The sequence below is a fragment of the Podarcis cretensis genome (genome assembly GCF_951804945.1).
Source record: "Podarcis cretensis genome assembly, chromosome: 3".
Taxonomy (NCBI): Eukaryota; Metazoa; Chordata; class Lepidosauria; order Squamata; family Lacertidae; genus Podarcis; species Podarcis cretensis.
This window is the reverse complement of record NC_137172.1, coordinates 90,503,461-90,527,029: the sequence shown is the minus strand read 5'-3', so window position 1 is coordinate 90,527,029 and position 23,569 is coordinate 90,503,461. Positions and strand designations below refer to the sequence as shown.

The 23,569-nt window shown below is 40.8% G+C and overlaps 1 protein-coding gene and 1 long non-coding RNA gene across 5 annotated transcripts in view; one reads left to right on the top strand and one right to left on the bottom strand.

The window, feature by feature from the left end:
- EYS (eyes shut homolog) overlaps positions 1 to 23,569 on the bottom strand; it is a 490,906-nt gene that overhangs the window by 232,718 nt on the left and 234,619 nt on the right. The gene's annotated exons all lie outside the window — the stretch shown is intronic.
- Positions 8,679 to 10,438, top strand: LOC307212950. The gene is made up of 2 exons (XR_013837279.1): positions 8,679 to 9,546; positions 10,015 to 10,438. It is a non-coding gene; the product is annotated as an uncharacterized lncRNA (long non-coding RNA).

The window sequence follows — 23,569 nt, the reverse complement described above, 5'->3', positions numbered from 1 at the left end:
ATTTTAGTGGTTCTGAAGAAGGTAAAATGCCACAAAATATTACAATACTTCAGGCAAACAAAACAAAACAAAACATCCTCAGTGACATCTCCAACTTATTTATGTTGGGCAGCATGAAGAATATCCTTATGGACATGTGCTGCAAGTGTTACCATGCTCCATTTGTTAAGTGTCTTTGGCTACCCTCTTCCCCCTTCAAAGCTGTAGACGTTTCATCCATGTTTTCAGTGATGGAAGAGAAAGGCCACCATGTTAATGAGATGACTTGAGCAATCACACAACACAAACAAGGGCAGGAAATAGTCTACATGTGCCAAGTCAGCAATCAGTCTTTAGTAAACAATTCATAATTTTTGCAGTCTCTTTGCAGATCATATGCAAATAGGGAGTGGGGCCTATGTGTACTAAACAAGTGCTTTTCTCTCGATCATTTTAACTAGCTTCTGAACCAGTTTGATTGAGTAGTAGTTGCAAACATGCTTATGAATATTATTATTTCAGAGCAGAAGAGGTCCTGGGAAAGGACAGGTTCATAATGGTACAACAGGTTCATCAAAGCTTTTCATCTGCACGCTAAACTGTTCATCAAAGTCCAGGGAAGTAAATAGCTCCCAGGATAAAGAAGTACTATAGAATGCCACCGAAATATTTGTTGCATTTGATATTATTAAGCAAAATATCTGAATAAAAAAATAAATATACAGAAATAAGACCAAAATAGATCTACAGTGATATATAACATCCACCCTCTTATCAGATCACAGAATTCTACTTTTAAATGTTTTAACACCTCTTTTCCTGAAGTGCATTATCAAGACTTTTTCAATTAGACCATAAAAGCATTTCTGATCACATTTACATATCATCTCTTTCTTTGTAATCCTAATGTTATCAATGAATAGAATACCTGTAGCTGTGACCACATGCCATTATTGCTTTTTTATGGATACATGACTGAAAGCAGCAAAGGACTGCATTTGAATAAAATGTTGCTCTAGTCAGCATAATTATTACCACTAGGGAAACTGGATTCCCCCCCCCCCAAAAAAAAACCCCAATACCTTCTCCAGAGGGTTGGGAGACCCTACAGAACAGCTCACAGGGAAGGGAGAGGGGAGATTCTTCTGTCAGGAAAGCATAAATGCTTGCAATGAAGGAATAATATCCTTCGTGCTATGTTGAATACAACCCATATTTTCCTCAAACTTTCATAGTATTCCAGAGTGGCTTTAGGGCTCTCAGATGGTAAAGGAAATCTTATTCAGTTAATTGCATGCTGTGCAGTGCGGACCTCAGCACACTTACTATAGAGTAAGTAGGCTCTATTGAACTCAACAGGACTTACTCCTGCACAGTGAATCCATTAGCAGTATAACCCTATGCAAGTTTATGCAGAAGTAAACTCCTGGATGTGATTTCAGGTGAGTAAGCATAGGATAGCAGCCTACACTGAAAATATTTGCATTTGAGTGAAACAATTCTCCCATGTGTGAAATACCTCTTCTAATATGGTGCTTTTTCTAAGTATTATGCATTAAAAGAATCAGCACTAAAAAATAAGACTGGAGGCACTTTTTGATTGATCAAAGACTGTCACACTGATTATTGTAACTGGTTGACTAGATCTGAAAGTCTTTTATCTGGGAGTAAGTCCCATTTAAGTCAGTTGGGCTGCATCTGAGTAGACATGCACAGGATTGCACACTAAATGCTGCAGCATCAATATCCCACCCCCCACCTTTTAGGCTAGTTGTAGCTGTAAAGGGAGCCACATAAAGATGAATGCAGCACTTGAGCAAAGAACCAGCTATTCCATCTCCAGATCGCAAAAATACAGATCTCTGTCTCTCTTTCTTTCTCACACACATACAAATAAATTTAAAGACACAAAATGCCAAAAAAGTACAAAGAAATCCACATTCTTTCTAACATTCTCAGATGGGCATTGAAAATACATATTTCACTGCTGCTCAAACAACCATTGGTGCAAAGTATGGTTTTTGTGGCTCCACTTTTCAGAAGTCCACACAAATCAATTTGGAACATGCCCCCTTTCCCCCTTTATTTACGGCTTATACTTGAATTCTTAGGTTGCTTTCCACATAGCCTCTTGCTTTAGAACAGAATGTACTTATAGCCATGCTGGCTCAGCTAGCTGGAATAAAAGTACTGGAATGATCCTTAGTTGCTATGCTTCCAGACACAGTGCTATTTCCATGCAAGAACCCAGAATTACAAGGAACCTATGTTTTATTCTGTCAGAGAAGTCTGTGCTGCATGATGTGTTGAGAGTTATGGCTGTGTTTATCCTCACAAAGTTGAAATGTCCTCTAATGTGGCATGCTATGCCAACAATAAAGTGTGGTTAACACCCAGAACTACTTTCAGTGGAGCCCATAAGGGGCTCTTGGGCAAAGAAAAGCAACAGTTATGAATAAACCCTCTTTAGAACTCACTTTGTCATAACTGAGAGCAGCCCAAAGACTTTGGGAGATGGCAGAGTGCTAAGACACTGAGGATGTTGTTATTACCTTGTGCCATTTCTTAAGAAAGAAAGAAAGAAAGAAAGAAAGAAAGAAAGAAAGAAAGAAAGAAAGAAAGAAAGAAAAGGTGCTCACTTTTAACATTTGAAAAAAGGTGCTGGTACTGCATACCCTTGAGTACCCCCAGAAAAAAGCACTGCCTTGTGCAACACAGTGCCTTTCTACCCATGCAAATATCTGCCATGGAACAAACATGTCTTATTCGCCTTGCAAGAACCTCTGCATTTTAAAAACTCATGTGGAGCTCTATCCCTTTTCTCTTCGAGAAGAACAATAAGAGTCATGATTACACTCAATAGGCTTCAGTGCCATATATATGCTGATGAAGGCTCCGTTTACAACTTGCTGTTAGTAAGAAGAAGGAAAAAAAACCAAACAAAGGAATGCTGAAACAATTTGATTTGGTCTTTTTAAAAAATAAAATAAATGCAAAGACAGCTTAGGCCATTTCTGACATGCCATCTGCCTGAGGGGCCCAGTGTCCGACTGAGCAGGACTCTGATTCAGTTGATGCACCAGTTGCCCCACTTGAGAATGAGCCCTCAGCACACATATAGCACTTCTTCATTGTGCCAACCTGCAGATGTGGTTCTTGTTTTATTTATTTATATTTTAAAAATATTTCTACACCACAATTTCATTTTTTAAAAAATCAATGTGGTTCACAACCATTAAAATGCAATAAGACTAAAGCAAAAAAAATTAAATAAAATAAAAAATCATTACCAGCTGACTATTACAGAAAAGCTTTATTCTTAATTGTCTGCTTAAGCATGACAGCAAACACTTGAAAGTCAATACAGACGGTGCCTGCTGAATCTCTATTGGAGGAACATCCCCCCCATAACCCTGAAGGCTTGGTTTTATGTTGATGTCACATGAGCCTGATCAGTTCATGGAACAACCAGCCATGCTCCTACAGATGATCTCAGTGACTGAGCTGGGATATAAGGGTTCAGGCCGTCCCTAAGTTATCCTGGACCTAAGTTGTCTTGTAAATAAATGCAAGGACCTTGAATCTGGCTCAGTAGTAGATGGTGAACCAGTGCAAGTGTTTTAACAGTGGTGTCCCATGTTGGCAGTTATGTGGCCCTATTAGAAGTTTTGCTGACACACTCTTCACCAGCTGGAGCTTCCAGACCAAGCCCAAGGGCAGCCTTGGGGTTACCAACACATGGACTACTGTGGTCTACCATCACTGCTGGAGTCTGAGGCCGATTCCCTTCCAGCTTCTCCTTCCAGCTCCACAACCATGCAGCAAAATGTCACTGTGGAATAGGCTGCACAGGCTGTTTAAATGAAGGGGATTGCACTGGAAGGGGGGTTGGTAAACTGTTTCCGTTAACTGGTTTTCTTTTTGAACATTCAGTTTGGATGTTGGTGAAGATGTAGATTTAAAATGCTGTATTTCTGTTGGATTTAATAGGATTAAATTAGATTTAAGTGAAATGGTTTGGCTTAATTGTGTTGTGGTACTGGCTGATAGTGATGTAGATTAATTTATGTTGAAATAGCTGATAAGCAGAGCCCCTCAACTACTAACTCTTATTTTTGGATTTCAAAAAGAAAAAGAGTCTGCATGAAACACTCAGAGAAAGTAAGCCACGGAAACTCTTTATCTCTGTTGTGTTCAAATGAAGATTACTGGAGGGGAAATAAAATCAAAATCCTAGACCCTTCTTAAATATTGCATAGCAAGGATAACCAGAATGCTTTCGTGAGATATAAAAATGGACAAAGCAGCATGCAAAAAGAACCAAAACCTGAAATGATGCTTTACGTTTTTCTTTTTCTTTTATAGCAACATAATATTTCTTTCACATCATGCTTTACCAAAATAGAAACAGATTGTCTCTAGGCTCACAAACGCAGAAGAAAATTCTGTCATCCATTACTGCTACATTCCTATAATATTTCTGAAAAATAATATTTTCACTATTATTGATTGAATGTGTTGTTTGCTTTTGTGCAGGAAAAATAATAATATATAGTCACACAAAGAAAAAAGATACAATAAAGCAGCAAAAGGAATACATTTTTTAAAAAATAACAGATAAAACGAACAACTCAGCAAATACCAACTGTAATAATAATTTAAAAATCAAACTGATATTGGAAAAGCTTGAAGAAAGAGGTAGATTTTCACTGGTTGGTGAAAGAAGACAAATGTTTCCCCTTAGCTGTTGATTCTGTGGAGTGGTTGCTATCAAAGAAAAAGTCCTGCTCCTTAGCCCTTAAGGATTTATTTTTTAAATGCATATTGCTGCACAATGAAGAGCTGAATTTAAGACTGGGAAAATGAGAAACTGAGGGTACTGAAACTGGCAGATCCTACCACCTATCAACTGAATCATTGATGAGAAGATCCTTCCATACTTTGCTGGGTGAAAGAAAAATAAATATATCAATAGATAAGAAATATTTAAGGCAGAGGAAGGTTTGGGGCTCTGCTGTTACATATGGTAATTGCAATATTTGCATAAGTGGATGCAAAACACCTTGAAATTATTTGGTTAGTTGAACAATATAGAAATTAAAGTGTCTAAGACAATTCTCTATCAACTTATTGTCTAATAGCTCCCATTCTAAGTATAGCTTCTGGCTTAATTCTTCAGCACAAGCATTTGAAAATAATCCATGATTAAGGAGGATACAATCCTGGGGGTACAAACATTTCCAAAAAGTAATCAAGACAATTTCAAATATATGTACACATATATTGCTGTATTGCCTACAATGAACTTCCCAGCAGTAATGAAGTTTTGCAACTACCGATTATAACTGGTTTTGGCAGCATTGATTTTTCTTTGTTGTTGTCTTTGACTGGTAAAAGGATTGCACATCCCTTCTTCCATGCGACAGAGGGACATGTGAATATTGGTAAGTTAAGTTTAATACAACCAAAGATCTGTCTCCTGTAACATCGCCACAGTTTTTTTTTGCAAGCTTGCTATATTAGGTTCTGTTTGTACAATTGGGACTGTAAACACTACAAAATGCGGTGATTTCATCACTATCTACAAAGCCATCTACGTTTCGTTTCCTAGCAAAGTCATTTTGCAGTAGAACTTCATTTGTTTTTATCACTGCAGTGGATAGACTTCTGTAATCACCTGCAGTTAGTGCGTCTTCTGCTGGAGGGTGGGCCTTGGGAAGTCTCCAATGGTGCCAACTACTGATGGCATGTGTAAATTGAACTAGGCCAAAAAGTCAGAGTTCAGCACTACTCTTTAAGTGGGAAAAGCCAATGGGTTAGGTCAGAAAGAGCATACAGTGGTAGAACTTTCAAAATAGGACAGCTTTCTTGTACTTCCGACTGCTTGGGAGCAAAACCCTAATACACTGGTGGGGGCCCTTTTTCAGTCCCAGTTCCATCAGGAGCAACCTCTAGGTCCCAGTGCAAAAGTAGGCAGTGCAGTGGATGTGTGGACTAGGGAGAGCCATCTGAGAGTCAAATAGGGAAGTCCTGAGGACAGTATATGGCCCCTGACCCTGAGATTCACCATCTCTGCTTTAATGAGACTTGGTTCCTCTGAAACTGCATTACAGAGACAGAACAACTTCATCTTTTGTTAGAGAGGCAAGGAAATCTCAACTCAGTTCACCTCTCGCTAGTTAAGAGTTATCTAACTGCTTTACCAGATTATCTGGTCTGGTAATGGAGCCTTAGTGAAAGTGTCTATTCCACAGTGCTGAAATATGTTTTCATTCCCATACATTTAGTTCTTGAAAACAGGCAGGAACATTAAGCAAAACAATAGAAATGATAGCATCACCACTACTGCTACTGCTGCTACTATTATTATAAACAATGTGTTTTTATGCAATTTTTCCAGTCATCTCTTGACAGGCAGCAAAAGCAGTCCAATAATCAATATAGATATGTAGGACTAATAAATAAAATCTTTCCCATGCTGACCTAATGCTATTTATCTTTCCCCAATGTTTCTTAGTGGCACAGGCTTGTGCACAAACAAACCCAACCTTGCTGTAACATTTTCTTCCCTATTAATTTTGATGTGAGGGAAGTGTGTAATGGCCATTAATATCTAGCCTCCATATGGAACTTGGCAGTTCCAGTTGCCTAGCAACCACCAGCCGACTCTGTGTGAGAAACAGAAAGCTGCGGCAAGATTAGGAAGGGTTAGATGCTTTCACATTGCCAGGCTGGACAGAAAGCTTAAAGGAATCTACACAGAAAACTGACCCGGAAAGCTGAGATACACTAACTTTCCCCGCGTATCCTAATTCATTCACGTCACTGGAAGGCACTAAACTTCACATTATGCAGGATATCTTTGACTGATCTCCCAAAGTGTCATTTTCACTTAAAAGGTAGCACAGGTGTGCTGGTGGTGTGTTGCTGGGTAGGTGTGGGTATGCGCAGGTTTTTGTGTGAATTGGATTAGAGCAGCACTACAGGGGGAAGGAAGGACAACCTTTCCTCCCCACCATTTTCTGAATTTAAATTTCGCCCCCTCGGGGAGAAAAATGCAGGTGCCTGTATTTTCCCACAGTGGGCTACACAGCAGCTGAGGGGGATTTTGACAGCACATAGGACAGGGTTAAATCCCTTTCCCCCAGCACTGATGCTTCAATCCAATTTTGGGGCTTCCGAGGCGGCTGCTTAGTGAAAATACATTTGTTGGGAGATCAGAGATCTCGCACATAATATGTAGTTTGGCCTTAATATTGTACTGTCTGCAGCTCAGAGGGTGGCCCCAAACTAGATTTTAAAGCCTTATTGCTTTTTTATTTGCTATTTAGTTTTCTTGCAGCTCAGCATTACTCCTAGACCATTTAAATGCGCAAGCATTTCTAGAGGGTTGTTTGTACAAACTAAGCAATGGCTGTTTTCCACCTAAACTTCCCATGGTCAGGAATGTCAGCTTTAAATAGCCAAACAAAGACAAAAGGCGCTTGTGCATTTTGTTGTCCTGCTATGCAAAATGCCACCTTATGCTTTGGGTTGATTATATATATATATATATATATATATATATATATATATATATATATAGTTTCTAACTGCCGTGGAAAAGAGGAATAACCAATACATGAAGAAATGATGGGTTACCACTGAAATTCATGGAAAACCATACACAGAATTCTGTCTGAGTTTAATTGGAAATTTAAGGTGTCATCCAATAGTCCTTGGAAAAGCATCTTGAGGGCCATAGTGCAGATGGGATCTCCATCTCTGACATCAGGGAAAAGGAAAGTGTGGCAATTCCACCTCTTTCTTCCCCTTCCTCTTCCTACTCCTCTCATAATTATCATGGTGATTGAGGCTGCAATTCTATAATCACTTATCCTCTGACATCAGGGATGGAGCTCAGAGATCAAAATCCAGTGTTGGATATTAACCACCAGCCCTGTCACTTCTCGATCCTCTGAAACCTTAGCCCAACCAACATCAGGGTTCTGTCACTGACAGAGTCAAAGGGGTGACATGGATTACAGCTAGGGTGGGGATGCCAGTAGCTGGGTGGACACAACGTTGAACACATCATCTATTGGAAGGATAGGTCAGTTTCTCAAATGTACACACCTGTGCTTTACTACAAATTCAACATGGCTACAATTTTCAAGTTAGATGAAAGCTGGTGGTGGGGGTAGGGAGCACGTTAAACAGCAATATTTCACAAGAAACTACAGAGTACCTTTAGATTGTGGGTAATGTAATGTGTACATGTAGGAGTGCGCTGAAGTCAGAGTAAACAGTAATTTGTACACATCCTTAGTTTAAGGTAGACTATTCACCAATACAGCAGGTGGCGCTGTGGGTTAAAGCCTCAGCGCCTAGGACTTGCCGATCGAAAGGTCGGCGGTTCGAATCCCTGCGGCGGGGTGCGCTCCCGCTGCTCGGTCCCAGCGCCTGCCAACCTAGCAGTTCGAAAGCACCTCCGGGTGCAAGTAGATAAATAGGGACCGCTTACCAGCGGGAAGGTAAACGGCGTTTCCGTGTGCGGCTCTGGCTCTGGCCAGAGCAGCGATGTCACGCTGGCCACGTGACCCGGAAGTGTCTCCGGACAGCGCTGGCCCCTGGCCTCTTAAGTGAGATGGGCGCACAACCCCAGAGTCTGTCAAGACTGGCCCGTACGGGCAGGGGTACCTTTACCTTTACCTTATTCACCAATACCACCCAGGATGCAATATTGCAATATGCCTTTCAAGATACACACAAAATACAAATAAGCCAACTGGAATAGACTCCTACTTCAAATATAATTAGAACAATTTATCTTGAGGAATTCCATTAATAGAATGCACAAATCTAGTGACACAGAAGTGTGTCATTTGCTCTGTTGACTTTGCCAGAGCACTTGAACTAACTAGACCAAAGGAAGTACCATAAAGAAGTTAGATACACTTTTCTGCACCTAGGATTGAATATATATGTATAAAAGATAGAGTACAGACACCTGTGCTGACACGACATCACAAAAGATAACAGCATTATGCTGACACTGCAGAAAGAGATGTCAGTGCAGAGATGCAATATCAGTGTGCAAAGCAACTTCTAGGCAATTCTAGTTAAGGAGGTTTGTGTGCCATTTCCACAAATCTAATCCCTATAGAAGAAAAGGGCAGATGCAATACAGTGTCTACTCAAAAGTACATCTCACTGACTTCCAGGTCATATGCACAGAATTGCAGCTTTACAGTGCAAGCCTACATATAGCACTTCAATGAGTTCAACAAACCCATTGAGTTCCATACATTTACTCCCAGGGAAGTGGTTATAGGATTGCAGCTTTAGTCTCTGCTGGTTTTTCACAAGTCCATACCAGTGTAGGCATTCCATGTTTGTGGCTGGCTCCCCATGGTAAGCATGTGGGCTTTGCAAAATAAAGCTACTTGCCTTTTTCTATAATATACACCACACCTAACTGTGTGCCATGTTTAAGATGTATTTATTTTTTTAAAGGAGAAAATAAAACATCAAATTTATCAAGAATGCAGCAGCTAGGTGGCTACTGTCTGGTACAAACCAAGACAGGTAATATTATAACTATTTCATGCCAGCTTCACTTGTTATATCTTTGTTTCGGGATTCAGTCCAAGGCATTTGTTTTACAGCACAGTCCAGTACATGCCTAAAGGGCACCCCCAAGGAATACTTAAGCCAAAGGCTGTGGGAGGTCATCAAAGAGGGCCCTTAACCCAATAATACCTTGGGTATAACCAATCAAAATTTCCTCACATGCTCATGCCAACTTAAGCCACTCCAAGCCAATTAGAATTACCCTACAGTGTGATGCAGGCAAAAAAAGAAGTGTTCCAAAGGCCAATCAGTGGCTTCCCCAAAAAATTCCTACTCTGCCCCATAAACAATGACTAGCAAAGCCTACACTATATAGGGAGGGAAGGTGCTGCCAGAATAGAAGAGAAGCAGCAGCTGGAGGGCAGCCACCCATTCCCAGTTGGATTCTAAAACCCATGTCTCTCATAACAGCTTCTGTTCCAGGATAAACTGCACAAGGCCTGACCTGGAGGGGTGTGTGTGTGGCAAATTCAGCCCCACTCTAGAGTGGGAGCGGCATATTCCCAGCATCTGTTCTCTTTCAGCTTGCAGTGAAAGAAAAGAGCGTTGTCCAGTGATCACCAACTTGAAAATGAAGACTCTAAAGGGAATAAGATTGTGGCGTTTGATTCAAGAGAAAATTAGGGTTTATTTACAATCTGCACTTGAATGGATTTTCTTTAATGGATTTCCTCAGTGTAGTTTACAGGAGCAGGTCTCGTAATGGCAAGGGTGCTGTTTAAACAAGCAATAAAATTTATTAACTTCTAGAAGCATCCAAATGCTCCTCCAAGGCCCAGAACGCTACAAAAGCATTACTCAGAACACAAATCAGAGAACATAAAATAAAGAGATTCACTGGTAGTTATTCCCATTTGTCCACCTGTCTGTTTATCTTTGTTCATTCTCTACAAGTTAATTTAACTGTTACAATATAGTGTTAAATCAAAATCGTGTCCTAAAAAAACTCCACTGAGCATCAAAAGGCCACGCAGTACTTGAAGACACGTAGTAGAACTTTGTGGTATTATATCACCAGGAACAGAGACCTCCTGCTTTGCCTTGGCACACAGAAGAAAGGAGGAGACAGAATACTTTTCTTTTTCGGAATAATAAAGCCTCTCCTCCTACCAGAGGGGAGGAGTTGTGAGTGGGAGCCGGTTCCCATGTTGGCAGAGGGCATACTCGGCCCCCTGCGTCAGTTTACCGGCTGCTGCGCTGTGCCCATCAGCCAGCCAACCGTGCCCACATGCTGCTGCCTGGAGTCGTTGGTGTTAAGTTGTGGGTGAACATATCAGATGACACAGCGATTCTTCAAACAGCTCTTGTTTATTCACAGGCCAGAACAGAACTGAACTGAAGGATTCAGTCAGCCTGCTTATATAGAGCTCCAGTACAACGTAACTGTAACAATTTTCTAAAATTATCCAATCACTGAACATCACTTTCGATCCCTTATTTGCATAACTATCTACAGTATCCCCCTGCTGGCCCAGGGTGAGAACTTCAGTACATAACAGTCGGATCACCCACCCACCCTCCCTTTAGGTCATATTTATGCTTTTGACCTTGCTATGGACTTTGGTTGGTTGCCCTGGTTGCCCAGAGGGCCTGGTAGGAATTTTTTATCCATTTGGCAAATTGGCAACAGCCTCTTGGTTTTTCGCCTACCTCGTATCAAATCGGGCATTGGCGGTTAGGCATTGGAATATGTGTCGTGTGTTGGAGGGCAGGTTGTGGCCATCACCTACCCCTCCCCTTGTTGGGTATTCCGTTAAAGGAATCCTGTGGTCGTGGATCCTGTCCAATGCCCTGCTGGTGGCTAGGGCCATGGCACGACCCCCGGTGACATCAGGGGAAGCTTCCAATTGTATTTGCATCAACAAGCTCCTCCCATTGGCTGTTAAGGTGACTCCCCGCTGAGCGGGATGGAGTCAAATATACCTTGTTTGATCCAATGCCTATGCCAATACCATTCACATACTGTAACTAATAAAGTTGTGGCCTTCTTTGGCCCATTAACCTAAAATACATGTGTCCTTGAGTCTTATTTATCCCTAAGCGGGTGACAGGTCCTTGACTCACAACTAAATGCTGCTTACGGGCAGTAATGCATTACACTGGTGTGGGGCCACAGGGGAGTAGAAAGCTGCCTTATACTAAGTTCATTGGTTCATTTAGCTCAGTATTGTCTGCTCAGTTTTATCTGACTTTTAGCAGCTCTCCAGGGTTTCAGAAAATGCACTTCTGTATGTGCCCACATGTGCCCATGGTACATGTATGCTACTAAAGATTCCTTGTTTACTCTAATACAAGCATCAGGTGCATGTGTTTACAAATCAAAGGTAGCACTACAAAAGCATATTGCAACAATCCAGCCTGGTGCAGCATAACTCAACTGATATCTCGGTGGATATAAATCACCATATTGTTCAACCATATGCAGTTGAATGTGTGGGCGCGAATGTGCGCTTCCTGCCATAGCCCCAGACCAGGCCTAATCAGACAGAATCTGAATCACTCTCTGGTTGAAATAATGGATGAACATACATGGATGCTGTGAAGTTCAAAGCCAAAATTCACAGAACCAAAGTTAAAAGAAGGTTTATCAAGGGATTCTCCAAATATGTGACAGGGCTTAAGGCTCAGTTTCCAAGAACCTCTACTCAGAAGTAATTCCCACTGAGTTTAATGAGACTTACTCCATGGTAGATGTGATTAGGATGTCAGGTTTGGGAAGCTGCTTCAATGAGTGTTTTAGATCTCCCCTGTCATCTGAGACAATCTGAACTGATTTTTTCTTTTCTAAACTTACTTGCATACATGACTCATTTGCCTTCCTATAACAAAAGAGTTCTCAGAGTGGCTCACAAAATAAAAACAATTTAAGACAACCACCAAATGCATAAAACAATACACATAACACTGCTTTGAAACAACTCTGGGTTAAGATTTGAAAGATATTTTTTTAAAGCAAAAGATAAATCAACAGAGCTAAACAAGCGTAAGATTTTAAAAGCCAGTGAAAATAAAAAGGTCTTTGTGTGGCATCAAAGACACCCCCATCCCAAATAAAGGGGGGGGGATAGCCTTGGCTCTTTCTTTTGTGTCTCAAAGCCCTGCAAATGATTTTATTTATTTATTTAATGTATTTATCCCATACTATATGGGATTTTATTTACGATATGGGATAACATTTCACATGCAAGTTTCTCTAGTCAGTAAATTTAGGACAAACAATATGAAGTAGCAAACAATCTGTTTAAATATTTGACAAAGATGGCAGGGGCAGGGTGGAGAAATTAAATTAAGTTTGCATTTAAAGGTGAACCTACCAAATTCATGATTTCTAAAAGAATACATGAAATGACACACAGCTGTCCTTTGAAATTCACATTTCTCCTAATTTCCCCAGCCCAGTAAAAAATATGCATAAAGTAGGGTAAAGTGTGCATAAAATCTGTGAAAATGGCATATGGAAAAGAATTATATTGGGTAAACATCTTTGCAAAATTGTCTATATTAGGAAAAGTTGCACAGAAAAATAATTTGTTAGGGAAAAAATTACACTAATACGCTGAGGAAATTATAGTGTTACCTCGGGTTAAGTACTTAATTCGTACCGGAGGTCCGTACTTAACCTGAAACTGTTTTTAACCTGAAGCACCACTTTAGCTAATGGGGCCTCCTGCTGCCACCGCGCCACCGGAGCACGATTTCTGTTCTCATCCTGAAGCAAAGTTCTTAACCCAAGGTACTATTTCTAGGTAGCGGAGTCAGTAACCTGAAGCGTATGTAACCTGAAGCATATGTAACCTGAGGTAGCACTATACATATGTGTCGTCCCCCCACCTCCAGAAATGTGGAGAACTGAATTTAAGATTGGAAAAAATGAGAAACTGAGAGAGCAAAAATTGACAAATTCATCCATCCCTAGTGTTTGCGAAATGAACTAATCTTAATAGGGATAACTTTCCAGCTCTATAGCTAAGAACCTTTCTTCCCCTTTCTTCCCTACTGCCAGCCAGGCATAGAAACAGATTTTGATGTGGCTGTATTATTCAGAAAACCCAGGTGCTTTGAGTTGAGCACCTTTAGCTGCCATGCATAATAAAAATGATTTTTGAAAAGCATAGAGCTACATTTCGGAAACTTTTTTTTTTAAGAATCTGAGAAAAAGGTTAGAGTGGCATGAAAAAATTGTAATGTGTACAAGAGAAAAAAGGACAGAAGCAAGCTTTGAACAGAAAGTCATGATGGATAAATCCATTTGGAATTCATGAAATAAGGACAATTTTTTATCCAATAATATGAAATAATAATTATTATTATTGCAAATGAGGAGCAGTATGGAAATACAGAAGACAATCAGATGTTCCCTACATTCATGCCGAAGTGATTTTATGAAGCTTTTTTGAATATGAAGTGTACTTAAAGAAATAAATGCAGGGTTCAGTCCGGCCTCCATACATGCTCTCTTCCATTGACATGAGAAACCTAAAAGTGTTTGGTCAGTTGCTCAGAGAACCTGAAAGTGATTAACTTTTCCTTGGTTGCTTGGGAAGTGGGGTGGGGAAATGGATGGCCAATTTGACATGAACTAAATCCAATTCAGATTACAGTGGTACCTCGGGTTACATACACTTCAGGTTACATACACTTCAGGTTACAGACTCCGCTAACTCAGAAATATTACCTCGGGTTAAGAACTTTGCTTCAGGTTAAGAACAGAAATTGTGTTCCGGCGGTGCGGCGGCAGCAGGAGGCCCTATTAGCTAAAGTGGTGCTTCAGGTTAAGAACAGTTTCAGGTTAAGAACGGACCCCCAGAACGAATTAAGTACTTAACCTGAGGTACCACTGTATGCTCATGTATCTGCCTTGTTAATTTTCTTAGCACAGAGGCTACTTTTCCTTCTTGTATCAACCTTGAACTCTCCCAGATGAACTATAATTTTGATTAATTAGGTTTAGATGTTTTATATCCATGGTTGCATATAATTGCTAACTGATTGTTATGATCTTAATTCCCATTGCCTGGCAATGTGTTGGGAAACAAAAGATGATCAAAATGAAACATTGTTGATTTGCCCCTCTTGAGGACAAATGCTGAAGCAGAAAATACAAGTTTTATTTCCAATATATTGATCATTGCTGTTGTACCCATGCCTCAGTTCCATCAGCCATTCTGCCTTCAAACATCGATCTCACCATTTGGAATATAACATATTTCTGTATGTTAATTTTAACTAATATAGGCAAATTTACGCACATCCCGCCCCCAAAGATATGCATTTTTGTACGTGCTGTTTTGTTGGAGAACTGTATTGCAACATTTGGATAAGTGCAAATTTCAAAGGATAGTTGGGTTTCGGTTTCTGCATTGGTTTGAGAAGTGTGAATTAGGTCACTTCTTATTTAAATGTAAACAGAATTAGTAAGTTTCTTTAAGGAGCTTTGCACACTGCAGTTCAGAATCGTGACCACGACATCCAGCCCACTATTTGCAAAACCTTGCAGCTGCACAAGGCACGGCATTACCTTCACTGTTGCAGTTTGCTTGTGATTTGTCAGCTAGAATTTATACATTTTGCAGGAACATTGAGAAACCACGAAGGTTCAAACAGCAGCTCAGAAATAGAGCTGACATTTAACTTCTGCTTCTATACCCACTGAAGATGTCAGCTAAACCCACCAAAATCAGTGATATTTTCCTATAATCCCAAAGAGGCTTCATGCCATTTTAAGAACAATCTTAGAGCCAAGCCTGTCTTTCAGAACGTGTCAGGCAGAAGGGCATCATGAGAATCCAATGTTCTTTACACACACAAAAATGCCTCAGATGTGAAGGCTTCTGTTCTCATTGAGATGATAAACCTGTGCTTGTGCTGTACTTCTTCAGACTGTAGGAAACGGTTCAATTAATTGGATGTCAGTCCATTACAAAAAACAACAACAGCACCCATGCACTAAAATGCAAGCAGAAGAGTCAATACTGGCTAGCACTGAGCTCCAATGACAATCCCCACTACTTTTCACAACCCTTCAAACGGTATGAAATTGGAGGAGAATTGAATGTTGAACCATCGTCTCCTCCCACAAAGCAGAAGGACGGCAGTGATCATTATCCTTTCTCTGACTGGTAATGGCCTTACAAGTCATCACTTCGTTTTTCTCTGTAGTGTAAACAGGTGCATTACATTTACGTGTTGGGTATTCAGGGTGGGCGCTGGGTTTGAAGGTCATCTCTGAGGTCCTGCTAAGGTGTTGGCCTCAGCAGATGCCTAACAATGCTAACCTCTGACACTGGTTTTGACCTGCTAGTTTACAGGGACAATTTTTTGATCAAAAACATAGTAAGATTATCATATTATTTCATGTTCTATGAGCACATAATAACACGATCATATTAAATTCAACTTTCAAACCACAAAGCTGGTTGATGTTCATATTGGTCAAAGGAAGGAAAATGAGAGTGCAGTGAAGAGGAATCTATATTGCTCAGAATTATGCAAAGAGTTACCATGAGGTAATAGAGGCAGGAGTTGTGATTGAAAAACCCCAAACCTTTTTTTGTCTGATCTGCACTGCTGAGGATAAAATGAGTCTCAGATGCTTTTCTTCTAAGCTAATCCCTGATTTGTTTCAACAATCATGTGTGCCAATGTTCTGTAGTGCTTAGGATGGAGAATTATTTAGAGATGTAATGTGAAACTACAGATTTCCTTTATCCATCACAGCTTGCATGCTGAATGTCAATCTTTGTAGATACAGCAATTCATCTAAAAAAATCCATAGATCCAAAAAGTACAGATTCCTGTTTCTTGTTAACGCTTTGAGTACTGTACAAAAAAGTGAAAAGCAACAGTTCTTACAGTTGAGTAAGTGTGAGAATACTTAGAAGGGGGGAGTGAGTGAGGGAGAGACTGCAGATCAGTTTAAAGGAATGTGGTCTGCAATGTAGGAATAACGCCTAGACATTATTGATGAATTCAAGAACATTGACTAGAGTTCTTCTGCTTTTGCTTTTACTATGCAACACAGTTCAGTAATTTGTTTGAGATATATATGGTGGCTAACTACTGTTTCTTAAATGTAGGTCAGTTCTACTCATATTTGGGACATTATATGCATTTTTTTTTTTGGTCAAAAGCTCAATCAGGATAGTGATGGCTGATGAGTAGTAAGGACATGTTTTATTATATGTATGAGCTGCTAACCAGTCCTACACACACACACACACACACACACACACACACACACACACACAGTCTTTTAAAAGAGGCCCCGTGGAACATGTGTACTCTGTATCCACGGGGCCTCTTTTAAAGGACTCACCATATATATATATATATATATATATATATATATATATATATACACACACACACACACACACACACCAAAGAAAGCTGACTACCATAACTGGCATTAATTACAATTTATTATGATGCTGTTAGTCATGGGGAAAAGCAAAGGACAGAAGCTCTTCCTCCTGACAACTAAGTCTCACTGAGCCCCTTGCTTTTGAAGTTTCATCTGGAATTTATGAATGTTTCCAAGCCTATCTTCATACACAGAGTGCTGTTGTATTCAGGTTCTGCTTGGGGACTTCCCATTGGCAGCTGGTTGGCCACTGTGAGAACAAAGTGCTAGATCATATGTGCTTTTGGCAGAGTCCAACAAGACTCTTCCTATGTTCCAACACGTTTCCGATGGAATGAATTTTGTAAAAAAGGAAGGAAGGAAGGAAGGAAGGAAGGGTGCAAGAGCTCTCCTCCACTCTCAGTCCAATCCTTCTAAAAAGGATCTGATAGGGTTTTGGTCAAGGATTTTTAACCATCTTTGGACCCCTTCACCCTATGCTTTATTTATTTTATTTTTTAAACCCTGTTTAGTTGCTGTAGTTATAACCACATACTAAGTACACATGAAATTCTAACTTAAAATGCTTCCAATCGTTGGAACAGTGAGAAGAGTTTAAAAAATGGAGTTCTAAAACCTAAGATTCCCCTGTTTAATTGCTTTTTGTTCAGTGCAGCATGTAGAGCACATGCAACTTTTGTAAAAAGGCAGCTAATGAATAACCTGATGACAAGTATCTTGGGGGACTCCTCTCTTATTATACATTAGTGCTGATGCCATTTTCTATGTGATGGAAGCGCTCCAAGTTAATGAACATCAAAAGTTGAAATAGAACTGTTATTCTGCAAATACTTTGCAGATTTCTCAAAGGCCCTTATTAATACAGCCCAAGAATGCAGCCCCATAAATCCTACACCCTGCTGAAACATATCTATCTGCAGCAAAGAAATAAATGCTCGCAAGAAATTCGGGAAGGGAACTTAAGAACCGAATGAGATTCTGAAAGTATTTTTCATCACTGCAGTCTTTGATTCAGATCTAGGCAGATGACTAGTGTGGCACATCTTTACTCATTTTTATATTGCATGCAACATCACTATCAACTACCATGTTAGGGATAATTATGTTTCAATATTATTATAGCTATATTCTTCCAATGGCGCAGTTTCGGTTTTTTGTTCCACAGGATATGTATGTGTGTATCTTGCACTTGAACATATTAATTGGTCTGGAAACTATTAATATTTTTACAAGTACACAAAAGCAAAAGAAAAGAAAAGAAAAGTCTCATGGCCAATATAAAGCTTTCATCGGTGAATTATCTACTACCAAGAACTGACAAGCTAATTGAATGTGTCAGTCAGAGGAAGGAGATATATAACTATACAATTTCCATTGCACAAAGCACTATTTTTAGTGCTTCCATCTAGATCAGAAAGTCATTTTTTCTTATCCATTATGGACAAAGGGGAGGCCTACAAAGTTCCTGAATCCATGACTTCTTTAATTTTAAATCTTGCCGAAATGGCTGTTTTTCACTGAGAGGACTAAATGATATATAGCCACTCAGTAGGAATGTGTACCTTGCTCTCAGTCAAGAAACTTGATAAAGAATTAAATTCTCTGGAGCACTCAAGAGTTGCTGAAGTTAGAGCAAGAAAGGTGCTGTATTAGTTAACAAGGCAATAAAGACTGCTGGGTTGCATCCAGTTAAGTCTCTCCACTCTGAGCAGGCTTTGGTGAGATGAAACTTGCAAAAAAAGAAGAAGTCTTTTTTTGAATGTTAATTGTATGGGTGGTGACAAAATGACACCTCCTCCCTAAAAGATTCGAGTGGGCGGGTGTGGATCTCTGAAATTTTGGGGAGGGGGCTGCTGCAAACCTTATTTTCACTTTAAGAGGTGCTTTGGAACTTAAAAAAAAAAAAGTTCTACTTCCACTTACAATTGCCTGAGTCTCTCTCATCAGCTTCCCACTGAGATTTTCAGACCAGAAAACAGTCTTTGTATGAATGTGAAGAGATCGATAATACATCAGATTTAGTGAACGGCAAAGCAGGGCAAAGCTGAAAACAGTGTCTATATGCCCCACAAGTCTCCAGCGTGTGGCAGAATGCTGCTAGGTTTGTTAGTTTGGGTTCACTGTATTAGGCTTAGGAGCAATCAGATATAGGAAATGCAGGCTGTTGTTGCAACACAGGCCATGCATGAGATGGTTATCAATCTCCTTTCTCCTAACTGGGCTATCTACAGTTTCCATCCCCTGGGGACCTCCAAACCAGGTTCCTGTTTACTGAGGCGGCAAGTTAACCTCCACTGAATCTGCCACATCTGAGAGTGCATGAAGTGACCTAGTGTGACATATAGAAAGTTGGCTGTGTTGAAAATACACAAAGTTAAAATTCTACCTGTACTTGGCCCAGCTACAGTTGGTGAAAGGGGGGGGGGAGTGTGTTGGAGCAGCATGAAGCACTTGGAGTAGTCCACTAACACTTTTCCTTTGTTCTTAAAGCAATTAAGACTGGCTTAAAATACATGATGGTTTTAAGAGAAGGGGGCAGGACAATTGAATCCAGTAATGAAACATAGGTAAAGGTACCCCTGACCGTTAGGTCCAGTCGTGGACAACTCTGGGGTTGTGGCACTCATCTCGCTCTATAGGCCGAGGGAGCCGGCGTTTGTCCGCAGACAGCTTCCAGGTCATTTGACCAGCATGACTAAGCCGCCTCTGGCGAACCAGAGCAGTGCATGGAAACGCCGTTTACCTTCCCACCGGAGTGGTACCTATTTATCTACTTGCACTTTGACATGCTTTCGAACTGCTAGGTGGGCAGGAGCAGGGAAGGTCCTGATCAGTGCCATCGGTCTAACTATAAGATTTGCTACGACAATATATGGAAACTTCGGATATGGTCTGTTATTTTACTTCTTATTTTTATTTCAGAAAACTATATTCTCCCGAATAGACCATCCTCAACAGCGATACCAGCATGACAGCCATGACTCTGCAGGGGTCATAATGGTGGCACTGGAAGCGGGTTAAGTGGGGCAAATGTTCACAATCAGGTAGCACAGACTGGGATAATTATACAAAGCTAAATGTTTAAAGTGGCTGTGATCAGCAGATATTGTTGTTTGAAAAATTAAAAGTACACAGTTTCCTCCTAAGTGTTAATGTCAGAAATGTCAACCTTGAAGAGATGACATTTTCAACACGAAAACAGAAATACTTTGAAAACTGCTCGATAATAGTGCAGAAAATGTCAAATGCTTCACTTTGTAGCCATTCCACATCTGTTTTCCAGCCAGGTCACCTCTGGAGTTTAAGTGTTAGAGCACAGAATAATTATTATTTTTCCTCATTTCACATTTTTAATGATGTCTGCGTGATAAAGAGCCAAACTTAGTGTGCTGTATAACAATGAAGCATGTAAACATGTCTTAGAACGGAAAAGGTAAGTAGTCCTATGTACATTTATTCAGAACTGAGCCCCACTATGTTCAATGGAACTTAGTCCCAGCTTAGTGTGTATATGCTGATGTAACAATTAAGCTTAATTCCTGTCTTCCCAGACCCAATTGTTACATCACCAGGGCTGCATGGCAGCTTTTTGCTTATGGCCTAGTCCCGTGCTACTCTAGTACATTTTACAGAAATGAGCCACATAAGCTGGCCTTTTCGTCAAGCAAATAACCTTTGCTTATCTTCAAATTGAGGGGAGAGGTGGTGTGATGGGGGGGTTGGCTATATAAGTTGTTGGGGCCTTACCTGGCTTTATGCCGCCGAACACCCGCCCACCTGGCCTTTCTTAGGTTTTGCTTTGACCTTGCTCTGGACTTTGGTTGGTCACCTGTTTTGGAACAGGGCGCGTATAGAATTTTTTTTCACTAGGCAGATTGACACTGGCCATTTGGTTTTCTCCTACCTCTTAGCAATTATCACAACTTTGTAAGGTTTGGCAGTTAGGCAATGGCTTAGTGAGATGTGGGGAAGGGGAGGTGTGGCCATCACCTGCCCCTCCAGGTACAAGCGTATTTTGTTAAAGGAATCCATGGGTCTGGATCTCGTCCGAAGTCTGCTTGAGGGGCTAGGGCTATGCCAGGACCCACCAGGAACCCCAGGGTGAGCTTCAGTTGGTTGCCATCGACGGAGCTCCCTCTTTTGGTGGTTTACCCTTCCAGACTCCATGCGAGGCGGGCAGGAGTCAGATATAGATTTGCCAGTGCCTAAGCCAATACCACTCACATTCTGTATTCAATAAAGTTGTGGCCTAAATTTTCCCACTAACATTTAAACTAAAATATTTGTGTCAATGTGTCTTTATTATTCTGGGGGGGGGGAGGGGTGTTCTGGGGCCTTAACGCGCAAATGTTGAATGAATTGAAAGCTAATTCCGCCGAGCGCCCACAGAAAAAAATCCAGCAGTGAAACACAACATACATATGGACCTAAAAATCCACCAAATCCCAAGCAGCTCAATGGTGTTGTTGACACTAATTAACAGCAGTACCCCAGGAATATTGCCAAAACCTACCAGAGAATGCAAAGAATGTGCTCTTCCACTGAGCTGTGTAATTTAACCAATTTAAATTTTTATTTGGGTTTCAGAAAATATGGTGTTTCATTAAGGGGGGGGGGAACCAGCTAAGTCCAAGTGGTCAAAGGTGCAACGTGGAGGCAGTCCATAGTAGCTGAAGCTGGGTGCAGGGCAGGGAGTCGGGTGAAGTCAGGAACAGGCTTGCAAGCAGGGAACCAGGGCGGGTCAGGAGCTCAGGCAGGAAAGCAGGACAGGGTTCAGGCAGGAACTGGCAACCAACAATGTTGCTCCCACAACTTTGGACTGGGGCTGGCTGGCTTTTATCTGTCCTGAGGCATAGGGAGGCCACGATCCTCTGGTGACTCACCTCTCCTGGCCTGGAGGCGAGCACTCCTCCTGCGGGAACTTAGTTCCCTCCGCCTTTCTGCCCTGAGCCTCTGCAGCTCAGGAGAGGCTGGAGGGTTACCTCAATCTCATCGCCCTCTTTCTTCCCTTGCTCCCTTTTAACTCTTCCAAAGCGGAGTGCCTTCCCTTGGCCCATCACACCAGACACTCATTCCAGATCTTCTACAATTATGTCCTCTTCTTCAGGTGCTGGTCTAATACGGGCCCGGTTTCGGGCTATTGCCTTCTCGAGCTCTGGAAAACTCATGAAGAGCTTTGTCACAAGTGGTGCCACAGGAGGCTGCTCCTTGTTCTGGAGTGGGGCCACTTTGTTGCTCTTTTTGAGCTGCATTGCGCTTCTCAGTCGTCTGAGCCACTCTGTTCCACGAAGGAAAAGTCCGCTGAACCTTCCTTCTTCTTCCTGAAGGTCTGGAATGGACCGCATGGTTGATGCTGGCTCCACGTCCTTTTTAAGCAGTCAAAATCAGAAGAAAATCCAAATCCTCTGCTTTCTCTCTTACCACCAACTGCACCTACACACCTGTCTCCGTCTCTCCTCACTAACCCACAATGGACACCTGTAGTTGGTGGCTTTTAAGGGAGAAGCAGGAGATGTCACAAAGGAGGGCAGGCCATTGTTACCATGGCAACCCACCCACCTTGACCCTGGGCCCAACTTGCCCTCCCCAATGTTTCTTCAGAACTTTGAAGCACCTGCTCTTCTGTCTGCAGATGAATCTTCTCTTTTGGAGTTCATGTTTCTATATTGGATCATTCTTCATGCAGCCCCATTTCCAAAGGGAGACAATCCCAACATCCCTTGAAATGCAGTAGAAGACTCCCAAGTCTCAAATCTGATGGTTATATTCAAGATTACTCAATACTTTATTATAATTCAGATGTTCAGTAATGGCACATTGACTACTGTATTTTGAATCAATACTAAAACTCATAGTTAGACATTAGGCCTGGGCAATAAATGTATGTAGGATACATCCTTGTTTTCTCCACATAAGAATGAAAATACCGATTTTCATTGATTCCTTAAGAAATTAATGAGAGCAACAGGAAGCTAACAGCCCTGGACAATTAGCAGAAATAGCCCTAAAAGGCATCTAGCTGAATTGAGATAATGGCTTCACAATGAGCAAAGAAAATTCAGATGGAAATATGAATATACCTGCACTATAGAATAGTAACTTATTTGCATGCTGGTGCAACAGCTACTTGATAAATTAACAATGACAAGACGCTTTAGAAGTTACATTTCTATGAACCAGAACATTAGGTTTTTCTGATATAATATGTACATATCTTATTTTATTTTCCTTTTCCATTGGTACATTTTTTACTTCTCCTATTATGAAATAATGTCAGAATGAAAAAAAAGTGTGTTCAAAATTTATAGATAGCTGAAGATTCGCTGCAATTGAGTCTGAATAATTCCATTTCAACATTTCCTGGATTAATTGCATTCACTTGTCAAATTAAATCCCTGGTGTGTCTCACCTTTTTAAAACAAACTTATAAATAGTCTTTAATCAAGGCTTGAGTTTGGGTTCAAACCTAGAGGGTTTTTTTTCCTACGTGAGGATTCAGCACTGAAATACATATCTGAATAATAAAGAGTGCCTCTGGGCATATCACAGTGCATCTCACTCACTGAATATAGTCAACTCCAACACATCTAGGATTAGGGACCAATGCTTCCATAT